This window comes from Rhinoderma darwinii, chromosome 6 (genome assembly GCF_050947455.1).
Source record: "Rhinoderma darwinii isolate aRhiDar2 chromosome 6, aRhiDar2.hap1, whole genome shotgun sequence".
Lineage (NCBI taxonomy): Eukaryota > Metazoa > Chordata > Amphibia > Anura > Rhinodermatidae > Rhinoderma > Rhinoderma darwinii.
In genome coordinates this window covers 118,954,826-118,972,832 of record NC_134692.1, presented here as the reverse complement: position 1 = coordinate 118,972,832, position 18,007 = coordinate 118,954,826, and the positions used below count along the sequence as shown (strand labels likewise).

Genomic DNA, 18,007 nt, shown 5'->3' with positions numbered 1-18,007 from the left:
TTTGAGCTTGCTCTTTCTGAGCTTGGTGGTTTAAGTGGCTGTGAACTAAGTGGAGTTCTAAAACCGGATTGTGTTGCTGTACTTCTGTATTGTGTTGCTGTATTTCTGTGTTTGTGAATCTGTTTTGATTGCTAGCAAATAGAAGATAGCAAAAACTCACACAATTTAAAAAAAAAAATTTGTAATTTTTTTTTTTTTTTTCCCTTGCAGATTCGTTCCAGCTGAACAGCTGACGAGGGGGAAGGGGTTAACTGGACACAGGTGGAATAAATTAGTCAGCAGACCTCATTTTGAGCTTGCTCTTTCTGAGCTTGGTGGTTTAAGTGGCTGTGAACTAAGTGGAGTTCTAAAACCGGATTGTGTTGCTGTACTTCTGTATTGTGTTGCTGTATTTCTGTGTTTGTGAATCTGTTTTGATTGCTAGCAAATAGAAGATAGCAAAAACTCACACAATTTAAAAAAAAAAATTTGTAATTTTTTTTTTTTTTTTCCCTTGCAGATTCGTTCCAGCTGAACAGCTGACGAGGGGGAAGGGGTTAACTGGACACAGGTGGAATAAATTAGTCAGCAGACCTCATTTTGAGCTTGCTCTTTCTGAGCTTGGTGGTTTAAGTGGCTGTGAACTAAGTGGAGTTCTAAAACCGGAGTTGAAAAGAGGAGTTGAAGCCCCAGTAAGTACTCTTCTTTTTCTTTGACAATTGTTCGCTGTTTTGGTGTAACTTGGATAATGGATAGCAAGATTGGAGGTTTTCTTCAGTGCACAGTTTGTCATATGTATACACGACTGGAGCCGGAGTTCCAGGGTGAATATCTCTGTGGCAGATGTGAGCATGTTGTTCACCTGGAAGCTCGTATTAGAGATCTGGAGGAGCAGAATGCAACACTGAGGAGGATAGACAATTTTGAGCGGAGCTTGCTGCTCACAGAGCATGCAGTTAGTGGGTTAGAACTGGAGGGTGAAGACATGGGTGAGCAGGATCAGGTAAGTAGCTGGGTTAATGTAGTTAGGGGCAGTAGAAAGGGGTCAAAGACAAGGAAGACCGATCCGGTTTCTGGCATTCCAAGCAAAATTGCCAGGTTGGGTGATGATGCGAGGGTGTCAGTCTCAGAAAAGGCAGCCCTAGTGGATACTGATCTCCCTAACAGCCGGGAGAACAGCCCAGCTAGTAGTCGGTGGGATGGTAATGCAGGCAAGCCAAGACAATTGATAGTTGTAGGGGATTCTATAATCAGGAAGACGGATAGAATAATTTGTCGCCATGACCGCCTCAACCGAATGGTTTGCTGTCTCCCTGGTGCCAGGGTTCGGCATGTGGTGGAACGGGTGGACAAATTGCTGGGAGGGGCTGGTGATGATCCAGCTGTCGTGGTCCATGTCGGTACCAACGACAGAATAAATGGTAGGTGGAGGAGCCTTAAGAATAATTTTAAAGAACTAGGCTACAAGCTGAAGGGAAGGACCTCCAAGGTTGTATTCTCAGGAATACTGCCTGTGCCATGCGCATCACAGGAAAGACAGCGGGAGCTTAGGGAGTTAAATGCATGGCTGAAGTCTTGGTGTAGAGGAGAAGGATTTGGGTTCCTAGAGCACTGGGCTGACTTTTCATTGGGGTACAAACTGTATTCTGCAGATGATTTGCACCTAAATGGAAGGGGGTCCGCTGTGCTGGGGGAGAGAATTCTAGCTGGGGTGGCGGAGTATTTAAACTAGGGCTGAGGAGGGAGGTCAATGTAGAAAAAAAAGGGGTAGCCAGGTTAGAGAGGGGTCAGACTATATTGGTGGGGGGAGAAACAGAATGTGGGGAGAGGACTAGACAACAAGATAAGGAGATCCTTTCGTTACAAAACATCAGTGTAAATAAAAAGGACCGATTAATGTCAAATCACATTTCTGATAATAAAAGTGAAAAACTGACAGGCAAGTTAAAGTGTATGTTCACAAATGCCAGAAGTCTAGCAAGCAAAATGGGGGAGCTGGAGGCCTTGATACTGGAAGAAAATATAGATATAGTTGGTGTTGCTGAAACATGGCTGGACTCTTCACATGACTGGGCTGTAAATCTACAGGGTTTTACACTTTTTTGTAAAGACAGGACAAATAGGAAAGGTGGTGGTGTATGTCTGTATGTGAGAAGTGATATGAAGGCGAGTGTGAAAGAGACAATAGTGGGTGAAGACTGTGAGGAGGTTGAAACCTTGTGGGTGGAACTAGAAAGGGAGGTAAACACTGAAAAAATTACTTTTGGTGTAATCTATAGACCCCCCAATATAACTGAGGAGATGGTAGGTCAGATATATAAACAGATGGAGCGGGCTGCACAGGCGGGTACTGTAGTGATAATGGGAGATTTTAATTTCCGGGATATTAATTGGTGTCATGGTTCGGCTTCAACTGCAAAGGGGAGACACTTCCTCAACCTGTTGCAGGAAAATTTTATGGGCCAGTTTGTGGAAGACCCGACTAGAGGTGAAGCTCTGTTGGATCTGGTCATTTCTAATAATGCAGATCTTGTTGGGAATGTCAATGTTCGTGAAAACCTCGGTAACAGTGATCATAATATAGTTACATTTTACCTATACTGTAAAAAACAAACGCAGGCTGGGAGGGCAAAAACATTTAATTTTAAGAAAGCCAATTTCCCCAGGATGAGGGCTGCAATTCAGGATATAGACTGGGAAGAACTAATGTCAAATAATGGAACAAATGATAAATGGGAGATTTTCAAATCTACTTTGAGTTATTATAGTGCAAAATTTATTCCTACAGGTAATAAGTATAAACGACTCAAATTAAACCCCACATGGCTTACACCTTCTGTGAAAGGGGCAATACATGACAAAAAAAGGGCATTTAAAAAATACAAATCTGAGGGTACAGCTGTAGCCTTTGTAAAATATAAAGAGCTTAATAAAATATGTAAAAATGTAATAAAATTAGCAAAAATACAAAATGAAAGGCAGGTGGCCAAGGATAGTAAAACAAATCCTAAAAAATTCTTCAAGCATATAAATGCAAAAAAGCCAAGGTCTGAACATGTAGGACCCCTAGATAATGGTAATGGGGAGTTGATCACAGGGGATCAAGAGAAGGCAGAGTTACTAAATGGGTTCTTTAGCTCTGTATATACAACAGAAGAAAGAGCAGCTGATGTAGCCGGTGCCAGTGCTGTTAATATATCAGTTGATATACTGAATTGGATGAATGTAGAGATGGTCCAAGCTAAATTAAATAAAATAAATGTGCACAAGGCTCCGGGACCAGATGGGTTACACCCTAGAATTCTTAAAGAGCTTAGTTCAGTTATTTCTGTCCCCCTTTTCATAATATTCAGAGAATCTCTAGTGACTGGTATAGTGCCAAGGGACTGGCGCAGGGCAAATGTGGTGCCTATTTTCAAAAAGGGCTCTAGGTCTTCCCCGGGTAATTATAGAGCAGTAAGCTTAACATCCATCGTGGGGAAAATGTTTGAGGGGCTATTGAGGGACTATATACAGGATTATGTGACAATAAATAGCATTATAAGTGACAGCCAGCACGGTTTTACTAAGGACAGAAGTTGTCAAACTAACCTAATCTGTTTTTATGAAGAGGTGAGCAGAAGTCTAGACAGAGGGGCCGCTGTGGATTTAGTGTTTTTGGACTTTGCAAAGGCATTTGACACTGTCCCCCATAGACGCCTAATGGGTAAATTAAGGACTATAGGTTTAGAAAATATAGTTTGTAATTGGATTGAGAATTGGCTCAAGGACCGTATCCAGAGAGTTGTGGTCAATGATTCCTACTCTGAATGGTCCCCGGTTATAAGTGGTGTACCCCAGGGTTCAGTGCTGGGACCACTATTATTCAACTTATTTATTAATGATATAGAGGAAGGGATTAATAGCACTATTTCTATTTTTGCAGATGACACCAAGCTATGTAATATAGTTCAGACTATGGAAGATGTTCATGAATTACAGGCAGATTTAAACAAACTAAGTGTTTGGGCGTCCACTTGGCAAATGAAGTTTAATGTAGATAAATGTAAAGTTATGCATCTTGGTACCAACAACCTGCATGCATCATATGTCCTAGGGGGAGCTACACTGGCGGATTCACTTGTTGAGAAGGATCTGGGTGTTCTTGTAAATCATAAACTCAATAACAGCATGCAGTGTCAATCAGCTGCTTCAAAGGCCAGCAGGATATTGTCGTGTATTAAAAGAGGCATGGACTCGCGGGACAGGGATGTAATAATGCCACTTTACAAAGCATTAGTGAGGCCTCATCTAGAATATGCAGTTCAGTTCTGGGCTCCAGTTCATAGAAAGGATGCCCTGGAGTTGGAAAAAATACAAAGAAGAGCAACGAAGCTAATAAGGGGCATGGAGAATCTAAGTTATGAGGAAAGATTGAAAGAATTAAACCTATTTAGCCTTGAAAAAAGAAGACTAAGGGGGGACATGATTAACTTATATAAATATATTAATGGCACATACAAAAAATATGGTGAAATCCTGTTCCTTGTAAAACCCCCTGAAAAAACAAGGGGGCACTCCCTCCGTCTGGAGAAAAAAAGGTTCAAGCTGCAGAGGCGACAAGGCTTCTTTACAGTGAGAACTGTGAATTTATGGAATAGCCTACCGCAGGAGCTGGTCACAGCAGGGACAGTAGATGGCTTTAAAAAAGGGTTAGATAATTTCCTAGAACAAAAAAATATTAGCTCCTATGTGTAGAAATTTTTCCTTCCCTTTTCCCTTCCCTTGGTTGAACTTGATGGACATGTGTCTTTTTTCAGCCGTACTAACTATGTAACTATGTAACTATGTAACTATGTAACCCTTTCATGGCCTAGAGAGTTGCTGCGGCAACTGACAAAGAAATCTATCTGGTAATATATCTGCGGTTTCCTACACTATTTTTTGTTCTTTCCTTATACACATGCCATCAATAGCTTATAAAAATGATAAAAAGCAAGAGAAATAATCGATGATGGAAGTACAGTAGACACACCCAATAATCACATACTGATGGTGCCCCCTGGTGGTTAGTTAAGGACTCACCTAGATGCAAAATTGTCAACCCAAATTATGATGACTGTTATAGAACGAGTTGTATTATTTAATGGTATCATTTAGTGAACTATATAATGTACTGAAAACTTTTAAAAATCATTTTGTGGGAGGGTTTAAAAAAACACATGGATTTCTGCAAGTTCTATTTAAATGAATGGAACTGAGCTTCGTTTGCAGAAATTTCTGCAACAAAATCTGCCACGTGTGGCGCACCGTAAGGCTGGGTTCCCACGGGTGCGTAAAAATAATACAGTGTGTCCGATCTGGAACCCGCAGTACATTCCGTCTGAAAAATCGCACCACATTATGGTGCGGTTTTTAAAACGGAATTTCCGCTACAGAAGAAAGCGCGCATACTTACCCCCTCCGCCTTCTCTGTGCGTAGTCCGGCCTCCTACAATGACGTTGCAGGCCATGTGGTGCTGCAACCTGTGATTGGCTGCAGCGGTCACATGGGATGGAACATCATCCCAGGAACCCGGACTGCAGGAAGATTACACCGCAAAAGTCACAACACTTGGCTTTCTGTTGCGGGTTTTGCATCTCCATTGAATTGAATGGGGAAAGCCTGCAACAGAAAATCAACAAAAACGCTGATTTTTTTCCGCAGCATGGGCATGGGATTTTCTAAATCTCATCCACTTTGCTGCCATTGTAAATGCTGCAGAATTTCCGCACACAATTCCGCAGCGTTTACGCTACGTGTGAACCCGGCCATTTTGTTTCTTGTTCTTCTGTGCTTCAAAATAAGTTTCTTTGAACAAGTAAGTTAATGGATTTGATCACTATTTTTCTTATTTAAAGAGGCTCTGTCACCAGATTTTGCAACCCCTATCTCCTATTGCAGCAGATCGGCGCTGCAATGTAGATTACAGTAACGTTTTTATTTTTAAAAAAACGAGCATTTTTGGCCAAGTTATGACCATTTTTGTAGTTATGCAAATGAGGCTTGCAAAAGTCCAAGTGGGTGTGTTTAAAAGTAAAAGTCCAAGTGGGCGTGTATTATGTGCGTACATCGGGGCGTTTTTAATACTTTTACTAGCTGGGCATTCTGATGAGAAGTATCATCCACTTCTCTTCAGAACGCCCAGCTTCTGACAGTGCACACACAGCCGTGTTCTCGAGAGATCACGCTGTGACGTCACTAACTTCCTGCCCCAGGTCCTGCATCGTGTCGGCACCAGAGGCTACAGTTGATTCTGCAGCAGCATCGGCGTTTGCAGGTAAGTAGCTACATCGACTTACCTGCTAACGCCGATGCTGCTGCAGAATCAACTGAAGCCTCTTGTGCCGATGTGTCCTCGCTCGTCTGACACGATGCAGGACCTGTTAGTGACGTCACAGCGTGATCTGGCAGAAGCTGGGCGTTCTGAAGAGAAGTGGATGATACTTCTCTTCAGAGCGCCCAGCTAGTAAAAGTATTAAAAACGCCCCGATGTACACACATAATACACGCCCACTTGGACTTTTACTTTAAACACGCCCACTTGGACTTTTGCAAGCCTCATTTGCATAAATACAAAAATGGTCATAACTTGGCCAAAAATGCTCGTTTTTAAAAAATAAAAACGTTACTGTAATCTACATTGCAGCGCCTATCTGCTACAATAGCAGATAGGGGTTGCAAAATCTGGTGACAGAGCCTCTTTAAGTACAACTGGGCGTGTTTAAAGTTATGTCCAAGTGGGCGTGTATTGTGTGTGTACATCTGGGCGTTTTTACTTGTTTTACTAGCTGGGCGTTGTGACTAGAAGTGTATGATGCTGACGAATCAGCATCATCCACTTCTCTTCGTTACCACCCAGCTTCTGGCAGTGCACAGGCACACAGCGTGTTCTCGCGAGATCACGCTGTGACGTCACTCACTTCCTCCCACAGGAACTTCATTGCGTCGGATGAGTGAGGACACGCTGTGTGTCTGTGAACTGCGAGAAGCTGGGTGGTAATGAAGAGAAGTGGATGATTCAAATGTTCTGTATTCCTGAATATACTAATGTATCTTTACTGGAAAAAATTCGGTGGTATTTTGACCCTCTATGAAGCCACAGTTCCTAGTTAGCATAATCTCTTGTCCCTACCACACGCCACTCCTGTCCTGAAAGTGTCCGAGATGGCAGGGCATGTGACAAGACATGTCCTTTAGTCACCTCCATTGCAATTCGGTGTCCAGGATGATACGGCCGTGGTCACGGACCGCAACCTCCACTTACCTTCCGTCCACAGACCTCCCTCTTCCTGCCGGCGTCTTCCTCCCCGGAGACGTCAGCACATGCGACCGCTCTGTCCTGTAGTGTCCACTAGAGGGCGCGCGCTGGTTCCCATCCTTAAAGAGCCAACACGTGCATATGTAATTAATTAATTATGCTCCAGATCACCCTGAGCTATAAAATAGGCCCTGCCTTTTCATTCCTTGCCTGAGCGTTGTTGTAGTCTTCCCATGTCTGTATCGCAAATGGTCCCTTACTGTTACCCTGTTCCCAGTGTTCCCATGCCCTGCTACCTGTACCCTGTATCCCGTGCTGTGCTTTGTTCCTGAGCCTGTCTAGTGTTGGAGTCGTGTCCTCTGCACCTACTGTCGTCCACCACGTCTGGCGCAACCTACTGCACCTGCTCTTCATCTGCCATGTCTGGTGCAACCTGCTGCACCTGCTGTCATCCGCCACGTCTGGCTCAACCTGCTGCACCTGCTGTCATCCGCCACGTCTGGCGCAACCTGCTGCACCTACTGTCATCCGCCAAGTCTGGTGCAACCTGCTGCACCTACTGCCATCCGCCACGTCTGGCACAACCTGTTACATCCAGCCCCATCCATGCTAAAGCTTCTGCCATTGTCTGGACTATCTCAGGTACTTTCGTGCTACGAAGTAATTGTATAGACTTGTGCATTGACTGTGACTTGGCCAGCTGCCTCTCCGCTACAGCGGAGCAGCCTTGTGGGTCCACATACCCCTAGAACGTGACACTGGACCTGCACAAGTGCAGATGAAAGCCTGATAGAAAAATTATCCAATACTTTCATCTGGGCTTGCGCAGGTCCTGGATGTCCAGGAAACTATGCAGATGCAGTGTGTTTGCAATATAGGAGGCTAAGGGATATGTCTCGGCACATGACACTCTATCTGTCAAGACTATACTAATAGGGGGGCGTAGCTTAAGAGAGTGTCAAAACGGAGCATAATTATATTAGCAAGTTGCCTATATTCAAGTTTATAATACATTTGAAAAATTAAATGTAAGGGTATGTTCACACACAGAATCAAAAAGGGCTGAAAATTACGGAGCTGTTTTCAGTGAAAACAGCCTCTGATTTTCAGTCGTTTTTAAAGCTGAAAACGTTTTTTGAGACGTTTCTTGGAGCCATTTTTGGATGAAACCGGCTCCAAAAACGGCTCAAGAAAAGACGTGCTCCTTCTTTTTATGGAGCGCTTTTTTACGTGCCATTTTTTTTAAAACGGCGGTGTAAAAAAACACCCTGTCTGAACTAAATGCTTGTAGGCGTTGAGCTACTGTTTTTCAGGCGTATTTCAGGGCATTTACGCCACGAAATACACCTGGAAGCACAGCGTGTTAACATACCCTAAAGCGGCCAACCCCTCTAACTACTTAGTATGGATTGTACAAAACAGTAAAATCTAGACATTCAAAGTAGACCTGTACTTGAAGTAAACCTTTAGACTCATTTTTTTTTTTTTTTTAAACAATACAATGTATTATGTGATTTTAACTAACTTTTATATTGTTTTTTTTTTATAAGAAAAACTTGTTACCTTATGAGATACAGCTTCTCTGTATCCTGAGGCTGTACCTTGCCATAAAGGCCGAATCCGTCAGGGCAGCAGGACTGACAGCTTCGGTGAACGCTGGTTCTGCATGTCTCTGACACGCAGGATCCACCTGTTATCGATCACATCTAAGTTCATGAACTTAGATGTGATTGATAACAGCTAAACCAGCCTTCACCAAAGCCGTCAGTCCTGACCTGACGGATTTAGCCTTGACAGCAAGGATTATTAGAAGCTGTATCTCAAAATGTAACAATTTTTTTTTATAAAAAAACAATTTCAAAGTTACTAAAAATCAAATAATACATATTGTATTTTTAAAAAAAAATGAGTTTAAAGGTGTACATAGTCTTTAACTTACATCTCTCTACTATTTTTTCAATAGAGCATTAGAATGAGTTTGTTGTACCATGTCTGACTGCATTGTCTTCCATTAATATATCTGTAGCATTGTGACCACTGCAGGATATTCTCACAGTTGCTGGGGAGACACCAGAAAATGAATGTCAGGTTGCTTCCACAAAAATTGGCATGTGGTCGGGATATTTGTTATCAAAAGAAGATAATAAATATCAATGTGATATAACAAGCAGAAGTGACGGACGCACACAAACCTGACTATTACACACAGAGATCTCCGCCGTGACTGAGCAAACACAAAGACGTTCTAAATAAACACACAACAGACAAATGAGAGGCCGCAGAGTTTCCATAGTTACTACGGTCTGAAATGATGAGCGATAACATTAATAAATGTCACAAGTCACTGGCTGGGAAGAGATATTGAGGCTACGATGTGAGGCTTCGGAAAAACATATTGAAATTCTGCTACTAACTGCTTCAGCACAAAATATATTCTTAGTGATGGAAGGGACAACCATGTACAACAGATCCACAATTAGTAATGGAAATTATGAGGTATTATTGGAAAGGGAGGAGAAATATGTGTGGCTCCAAGACGCGCGTTTCGCCGGCATTTCCGGCTTCTTCTAGGGGTGGCGACCGCCAGACAAACGGCCCTGAAATAGGTTGGATTGATTGATTGACAGAATGTCAAACCAATCAAAAAGGGATAAAACAAATTACAAAGTGTCAGTGTGCTACGTAAGTGAGCTGATTGACTGACAGAATAACAGAATTGAGTTCAATAGGGAGGTAAAACCCGCAACAAATAGCAGATGTTGTGTTTTTCCGCGGCGGAAAATCTGCGATTCCGCTGCAAAAATCTTATACTTACCCATAATTTCTTCGTCCAGGCTGGCCTCCTGGGATGACATTTCATTCCATGTGACCGATGCAGCCTGTGATAAAGCGTCATCCAGGAGTGGGTTTTTTTACGTACAGTTGTCCGCAGCAGACATCCCGGCCAACAAAACTGCACCACACTTTGGCACTGTTTTGGAAGAAAGCAGACATATTTTTCTAATCCAGTCAAACCCCTTTATTATGCGTGGTTCAGTATTTAGCACCGCTGCCTTATAGCTGTGGTTCATAACTTAGATATGATCGATAACAGGTGGATCCTGCGTGTTACTGACATGACGGAATAAGGTTTCAGAGCAGGAAGCAGCTTCTATGTATCCAGGATAGATAGAAGCTGTATCTGAAAAAGTAAAAATAATTTTTAATAAAAACAGATTACAAAGTTGCACAAATCACTCTAATACACTGTTTTATTTTTATTTTTTATTTTTTTTAAAAGTCTTCAATAGTTTACATAGCTTTTAAATTCGTTTTGAGAATTCAGTACATATAGAGCTGGTTTTATTGATGAAGCTTCTATCTTTTAGTATACAAAGCACATAGCTCCCATTTAGAAGAAACAGCATTTTGTAGGTTAAAAAGGACTTCACTTAAAAATACAACAAAGTCAATGTAGTCTGGAATACAGGATTCTTGCTGCTTGAGAGACGCAGATGCTCAATGTTAAATTTTCCTATTGGAGAGATTTAAGATTCAAACACACGCTCCAACACTTACTTGTCTTATGAGAAATAAGTAGATGGCTCTTGAATTTAGAATCTGTTCTTAAATTTGGAGATGTCTTAGCTTGAATTTTAATATTATCTCACCTCATTTTGCAGCTAAATTAACTGTTGAGCGGATAGGTTGGTTAGGAAGAGGAAAGTGTCTCAAAAATGGTGGGTGCTCCTAAGAATTTTGCCAGGTAGAGGATGTTCCAAGTAATTCACAATCCCTTCATTAAAAGGAAAATCTAAAATAGAAAAATACATTGATGACTTATCCTTAAGTTGGGCCTGGAGCTGAAAATGATGAAGGGCCTATTTAGAGCATAACACCGGGAGAGGGGTCAGATACCAGAACAAAGTCTATTGTGTAAATCAGAATCAAGCTCAGTTTATAAATACGGTAACAGAACTAAGCTCAGTACATAAATACAGTACCAGTACAAAGCTCAGTACATAAAAACAGTACCAAAACTTAGCAGAATAAAATTAATTTGGTAACAGTACCAAGCTCAGTTAATAAATGCAGTATTAGAGCCAAGCTTAGTTCCTAAAAATTGGATCAGATTTAAGCTCAGTTCACAAATACGGTACCAGAACTGAGTGCAGCTAATAAATACAGTATGGTACCAAAACTAAGATCAGTAGGGAGATAAATTATGAAGTCAGTGTAATCCCTGCTGTATAACACTCATAGTTTGTATCATGTGAAACTACAGCACCCAGTAAGGACTGAACAATGGTGAGATTAACACGGGAGTTGTTTTTACAAACAAGAATGGTACCACTCATTATCTGCAGACCTTATGAGTGAATCCAGTACTGATCCGATGTAGTCAGAGGCAGAATAAACCATGGCATTCAGTGACTCACAGGTGACATCTTCTCTTTACTTTTCCATCCGGCCCAGACCACCATGAGAACTTCTCTTCCACTTGTCTTTGCAGAGTTTGTCACCCAAATGTCTTTGGCTCCTCATCATCTTTGCTCTTTCTAACACAAACTGCTCATCCTGATGCCCTTTTTACCTTTGTCATCGACTTACATAGACTTAGCCTGCGGCATATTTATACCGAGACTGCTGCTTCTGCCCCAGTATTGTGCCTGCTACTACCTCAAATACTATAGCATTTGCTGCCTCGTACAGCGCCTGCTATTTCTTTTAAAAATCATGGCTGCAGCTGCCTCAGTATCGTGCCTGCTTCTACACATATACAACCTACAAAATACCTCCAAACTCAAAACAAATGGGCCTCTTCAATAGCAAATAGATAATATATACACAAAAGAGCCCAAAAGCCCTCAGAGGTCCATGTGAATACCCACAACACCGCCTGCTACTGGGTTACCATGTCTCAGGGTATGCTTATTTTTTTGCCCTATTAGGACTTTTCTTTGCATTATAGCTCCTATTTATTTGGCTCGTATACGTTTATGCTAGGGTTTTCTATATACAGTGATCAGTATTTTCTGACCTGGGCTTTGTAGTTCTGTGCCCATTTAACCCTTACATCTATTTATTCATAAACGTGGGTGCTTTATATATGCTCTTTGTTCTCATCATCATAACTGTGTACCACATGGCATGTTTCATCTTGCCTTTGCTGTATCCTTTTCCCTATATGGTCCTGTTTTAAGTTTCATTTTCATATACTGTATTTTGATGATTATATAATAAAGATTTACTATTTTTGTTATCTTTTGGGTTTTTGTGCTCTTTTGTGTTTAGGTTATCTATCGTGCCTGCTTCTACCCTATTGTGTCATGCCGTTACTGCTACAAGACTACCCATTCATTTTTAAATAGTATTTCCATAGTGCCCCAATAATAGTGCTGCACATAGAACCCCCTAAAACATATAGGTGGCCAAAAAATAGTATCATACATACAGTGTCTACTAAAGCAAACTTATATTAATTGCCCCTGACTCTCACCAGTCCCTGTTCCTATGAGGCATAATAAAGTCATTACACTGGCTTGCATCTAAAAAAGGGCTGTCGCCACAGAACACCAGGTAAGGGAACCTAGGACTCCCTCGTACTCACTGCTGCAAATTCATTTAATCAATTGTATCCGCATTCTGAGGTCCCAGATACAATTTAACGTAAGTTAGTTGGGGTCCTACTTTGCGTTTTTTTTTTATATGGCTGCTATTTTAAAAACTGTTTGGCAATAGCGGGTGTATTGGCTGAATCCAGGGTCATAACTAGGACAGACTAGGCACCATAGCAAACTTTTGACTGGGCCCCCCCCCCCCCAGAGGCCACACGCAGCCCCCTTATAGATAGTGCCTTTTGTAGATTGTGCCATACAGCCTCCCTGTAGACAGTGCTATACAGCCCTCCCTGAAGACAGTGTGACACAACACTTGTAGATAGTACCCCCACCTCCCCCTTGTAGATAGTGCCATACAGCCCCCTGTAGATATTGCCATAAAGCCCCCCTGTATATAGCGCCATACAGCGCCCCTGTATATAGTGCTAAACAGCCCCCCTCCCTTGTATACAGTGTCACACAGGCCTCCCTTAGTAGATAGTGCCACGCAACCCCCCTTAGTAGATAGTACCACACACAGACCCCTTTAGATTGCGCCACACACAGCCCCCTGTAGATAGCGCCACAGCCCTCCCCCTTGTAAATAGTGCCATACAGCCCCCCTAGTAGTTAGTGCGACACAGCCACCCTTAGTAGTGCCACCCAGCCCCCCCCTTAGTAGTGCCACACAGCCCCACTTAGTAGTGCCACACAGCCCCTTGTATATAGTGCCACACAGCTCCCCCCTGTGTATAGTGCCACACAGCCCCCCTGTATAGTGCCACACAACCCCCCCTTGTATATAGTGCCACACAGACCCCCAGTATATAGTGCCACCTTGCTCCCTACAATTGTATATAGTGCCGCCCTCCTCCCCCCTTGTATATAGTGCCACCCTGCTCCCCCTTCTATATAGTGCCACCCTGCTCATCCTAGTATATAGTGCCACCTTGCTCCCCCCACTTGAATATAGTGCCACCCTGCTCCCCCCTCTTGTATGTAGTGTCACACAGCCCCCCCCCAAAAAAATATATTGTACTTACCTTGCCCCGTTCTTGCGATTGACGGAGCGCTGCACAGGCTCCTGTTGGGACATATGCGCAGACCACTGTGATGCAGTGACTTCATCACGCCGGCCTGCGCAGGGAGTCTTCCCAGCACCTTATAGGCTGCAATCCTAAAGTGGCCTGCAGCATCAGGGCCGCTTCTAGCTTTTCTGCTGCCTGAGGCGAAAATTGAAATGGCGAACCCAGATTTTGATTGACATCCCCCTGGCTGTTCTACGTCACTACCAGCCTCCACAAACTCTTGCGGATGCGCCGTTAGCTTGTACTCCCATGGCACGCGTGGTGCAGCAATGAAGCCAGGCAGAGTACACCTCGCTGCACGATGCGTGCCTAAGTAGTACAAGGTAATGGCGCATCCGAGAAAGTTGTATCAACCAGGGGGATGTCAATCAAAATTGGAAAGGTGGGTTTAGAGACGGGACTATGTGACTCTACAGGATAGCGGCACCGCCCCATGACCCTTTAATGAGTAATTAGCATATAGTGCGCGCCGTATTAAACGTTGATTTTATAGATTTTGCTGCATCTGGAAAAAAAATGTAATTGGAAATATTGTCAGGTCATGTATTACCGCCTAGTGGCTGTTCAATGGGTTAAAACTACCAGACAGTTTCCCATTAAATATACAATGAATTGAAAATAATTCCATCTGCCCTGCAATTTTGTTGTTAGAAATATATCCTATATAATTACAGCTCCAGAACGAAGCTCATACATATATACAGCACCAGAACAAACCTCAGTACATATATACAGCACTAGAGCCAAGCTCTGACATATAGGCTGGATTCACACGAACACATTACGTCCGTAATGGACGGAACGTGTTTCGGCCGCAAGTCCCGGACCGAACACACTGCAGGGAGCCGGGCTCCTAGCATCATACTTATGTACGATGCTAGGAGACCCTGCCTCTCCGTGGAACTACTGTCCCGTACTGTAATCATGTTTTCAGTACGGGACAGTAGTTCCACGGAGAGGCAGGGTCTCCTAGCATCGTACATAAGTATGATGCTAGGAGCCCAGCTCCCTGCAGTGTATTCAGTCCGGGACTTGCGGCCGAAATACGTTCCGTCCATTACAGACGTAATGTGCTTGTGTGAATCCAGCCTTATACAGCTCCAGAAACAACCTCAGTACATAAATACAGCCCCAGAACCAAGCTCTGTACAGAAGTACAGCACCAGAATCAAGCTCAGTACATAAATACAGCACCAGAACAAAGCTCAGTACATATATACAGCACCAGAACAAAGCTCAGTACATATATACAGCACCAGAACAAATACAGTTCAATTTAGTGCAACCCCTGCCGTATTGGTTTGTACGGCGTAAAACTACAGCTCCCAGCATGGCTCGAACAATGGTAATGACATTCTAAGAGATGCTGTTTCACTCAAAAAAAAATCATATCATAATCAAATTACCCATCATCTCGCTGCAGATCATACAGTGACTACATTACTGATTAGAAGCAGAATAAACATTTACATTAAGTGACTCACTGGTGACGCCTCAGATTCTAGTTATTATTCTTCTCCATCTGGTCCAGACCTCTATGATGATTTCTCCCGGCCAGAACCCATTTCTGCAGTTTTCCGCTCAGATGTCTTCAGCTTCTCATTTTTAAAACATTTCTGCACCTACAAACAAAGATAAAATTCTCAACACCCCTAAATATAACAGCGCCAATCACTACACCTCTAATTATAATAGTGCCATACACTGTGTCCCTGAATATAATACTACCATACACTGTGTCCCACACACCGTGTCCACTGTACCATACACCGTGCCCCACATAAACCCCCCCTGTAGATAGTGTCCACATATGGACTCCTGAGCTGCAAGGCAATAGTGCTAACCACGCTAACCACTGAGCCACCGTGCTGCCCTACATATAGCTCCCCCTGCATATAGTGTCCCGCATATAGCCCACCCCTGTAGACAGTGCCCTACATATAGCCCTCCTGTAGACAGTGCCCCATAGGTAACCCACCCCTGTATATAGTGTCCCACATATAGCCCACCCCTGTAGATAGTGCCCTACAAATAGCTCACCCTATAGATAGTTCTCCACATATAGCCCACCCCTGTATATAGGGTTCCACATATAGCCCACCCCTGTAGATAGTGTGCTACATATAGATACTCCTGTATCTAGTGCTCCACATCCCCGCATATCGACCCCCCTGTAGATAGAGCCCCCCTGTAGATAAAGCCACTAACAGTTTTATTTAAAAAAACACAAAACTTGACATACTCACATGATCCCGTTCCCGCGCCGCCCGGTGGCAATGCAGACCTGTTCTCTTCTGAGCCGGAGCTGAATGACGCAAGCAGCGTGATGACGTCATTGCGCCGCTAGCGTCGTTGAAATGCGCTGATTGGCAGGGCAGAATGACTTGCCCCATCAATCAGCGCCTTTCAACAACGGAAAAAAGAGCGATGATGTCATCGCGCCGCTAGCATCGTTGAAATATGCTGATTGGCGAGGCAAGTCATTTTGCCCTGCCAATCAGCGTCATTGTAAGGTGCTGAATGCTCGTGCACGGAATGTGCCCGGACATTCAGCGCTAATGCATGTATTTGTACGGCGCCACCGGGCATGGGGGGGCGCCCCCTCATCCCACTAGCCCTGTAGCAGCCGCTACCGCTGCTACAGCGGTAGTTACGCCACTGGCTGAATCCCACCCCTACCCACAAGAGCGTAACTACAAAGTGCTGGTATCACACACACACGATCAGCTACATAACTATCCATGCAGGATGGGGGTGTGGGAGGCATCAAAACCCAGGCCAGACCCCAAATGAATTCAGACCCCAGACCAGACCCCTAAATTAATTCAGACACCAGAATCCCTAAACTAAATCAGACCTGACCAGACCCCTAAATTAAAGGGGCTGTGCTAATATTGACATTTATCACCTATCCACAGGAACCACTGGGACGCCACAGATTACTAGAACGGGGTCTCGAGGCCCCTGTCCCTGTATCTCCACACTGCACGACCGCAGTGAGGAGAACTTTGAATGGAGCTGCGGATGAGAATGTGCGGTGCTGCTCCATTCTATAAATAAAAAATAGAGACCCCCAGATCAGAATTTTATGTTTGCCACTCACACACACTACACATACACTCAACACACTATACAGACAGCACACGCAGATATTACACGCATACTAAACACACTACATAGACATCAGACACTACAATAACGTTCCTCCTCCTCTGCGGTGGCTGGGTGCAGAACCTTGGATAATGTGACTATGTCCCAAAAGGTTGTGCACCCTTTGTAGATGCAGTTTTGCAGTGACTTGCGCGAACTTGTGGCAAAAGCGATGCAGTTTTACTGCAATAATTGTAGGACAGCGTCAGAGACAATGCAGTTCTGCGCAAATCGCCGGAAAACATAAAAAAATTCATGGTGCGGCCCTGGTGTCTGGGCCTATTTTTGGGGGGAGGTATGCAGCTATAGCTCCATCAGACCCATTGTTAATTCAGGCCTGGCTATGCCTGGTACTGCAGCTCTGCCTCATTCATGTGCGTGCAACTGCCCCTGGGTTTTGTAGAAACTGAAGCGCCTAGGGAGAGTGTCAGGGACTGCAAGGGGTTAAGAAAGGATGGAACGGTTTAAAATAATGCCCAGGATCAGGATTGGTCAACAAGGGGTAAGAGGGGCGTGGTTAAGAAGATATAAGGCAGAGGTTTGGAGCAGGAAGCCCTCTTACCTTCAAGCTGCAGTGGAAGAAACACCTTTGCTGCTGCTGTGGAGATTCAGAGCGTGGTCGTTAAGAAGATGGCAGAAGAACTGTTGCGGAAGGTGGCACAGCGGGTAGCGGCAGAGGGGCCTGCCTGGCTGGAATCCCTGTTGGAGGAAGGAGAGAGGCGAGGAGCTGAGCGGGGCATGGAACAGTCGGGAGCGGCTATCCGAGGTAGGCCGCAGCGCGTTACACGCCCTCCGGTTAGACTAAGCCCTAGCCCTGTTGCTATGAGGGGTGCTGTGACTGCTGCACAGTCATGCGGTGGTCCCAGCAGGTCCACTAGGCCTATGTCGACGGGTGCTTCGTCGGTCGACATAGTGCCCCCCTCCCCCCCCG

At 44.0% G+C, this 18,007-nt stretch overlaps 1 long non-coding RNA gene across 1 annotated transcript in view; it reads right to left on the bottom strand.

Moving 5' to 3' along the window:
- Positions 1 to 10,618: 10,618 nt before the first annotated feature.
- LOC142656423 (uncharacterized) overlaps positions 10,619 to 18,007 on the bottom strand; it is a 50,089-nt gene continuing 42,700 nt past the window's right edge. The window contains exons 2-3 of the long non-coding RNA XR_012849674.1: positions 10,910 to 11,052; positions 10,619 to 10,773 (exon numbers count right to left, since the gene is read on the bottom strand). This is a non-coding gene — a long non-coding RNA (uncharacterized LOC142656423). The remainder of the gene's footprint in view (positions 10,774 to 10,909; positions 11,053 to 18,007) is intronic.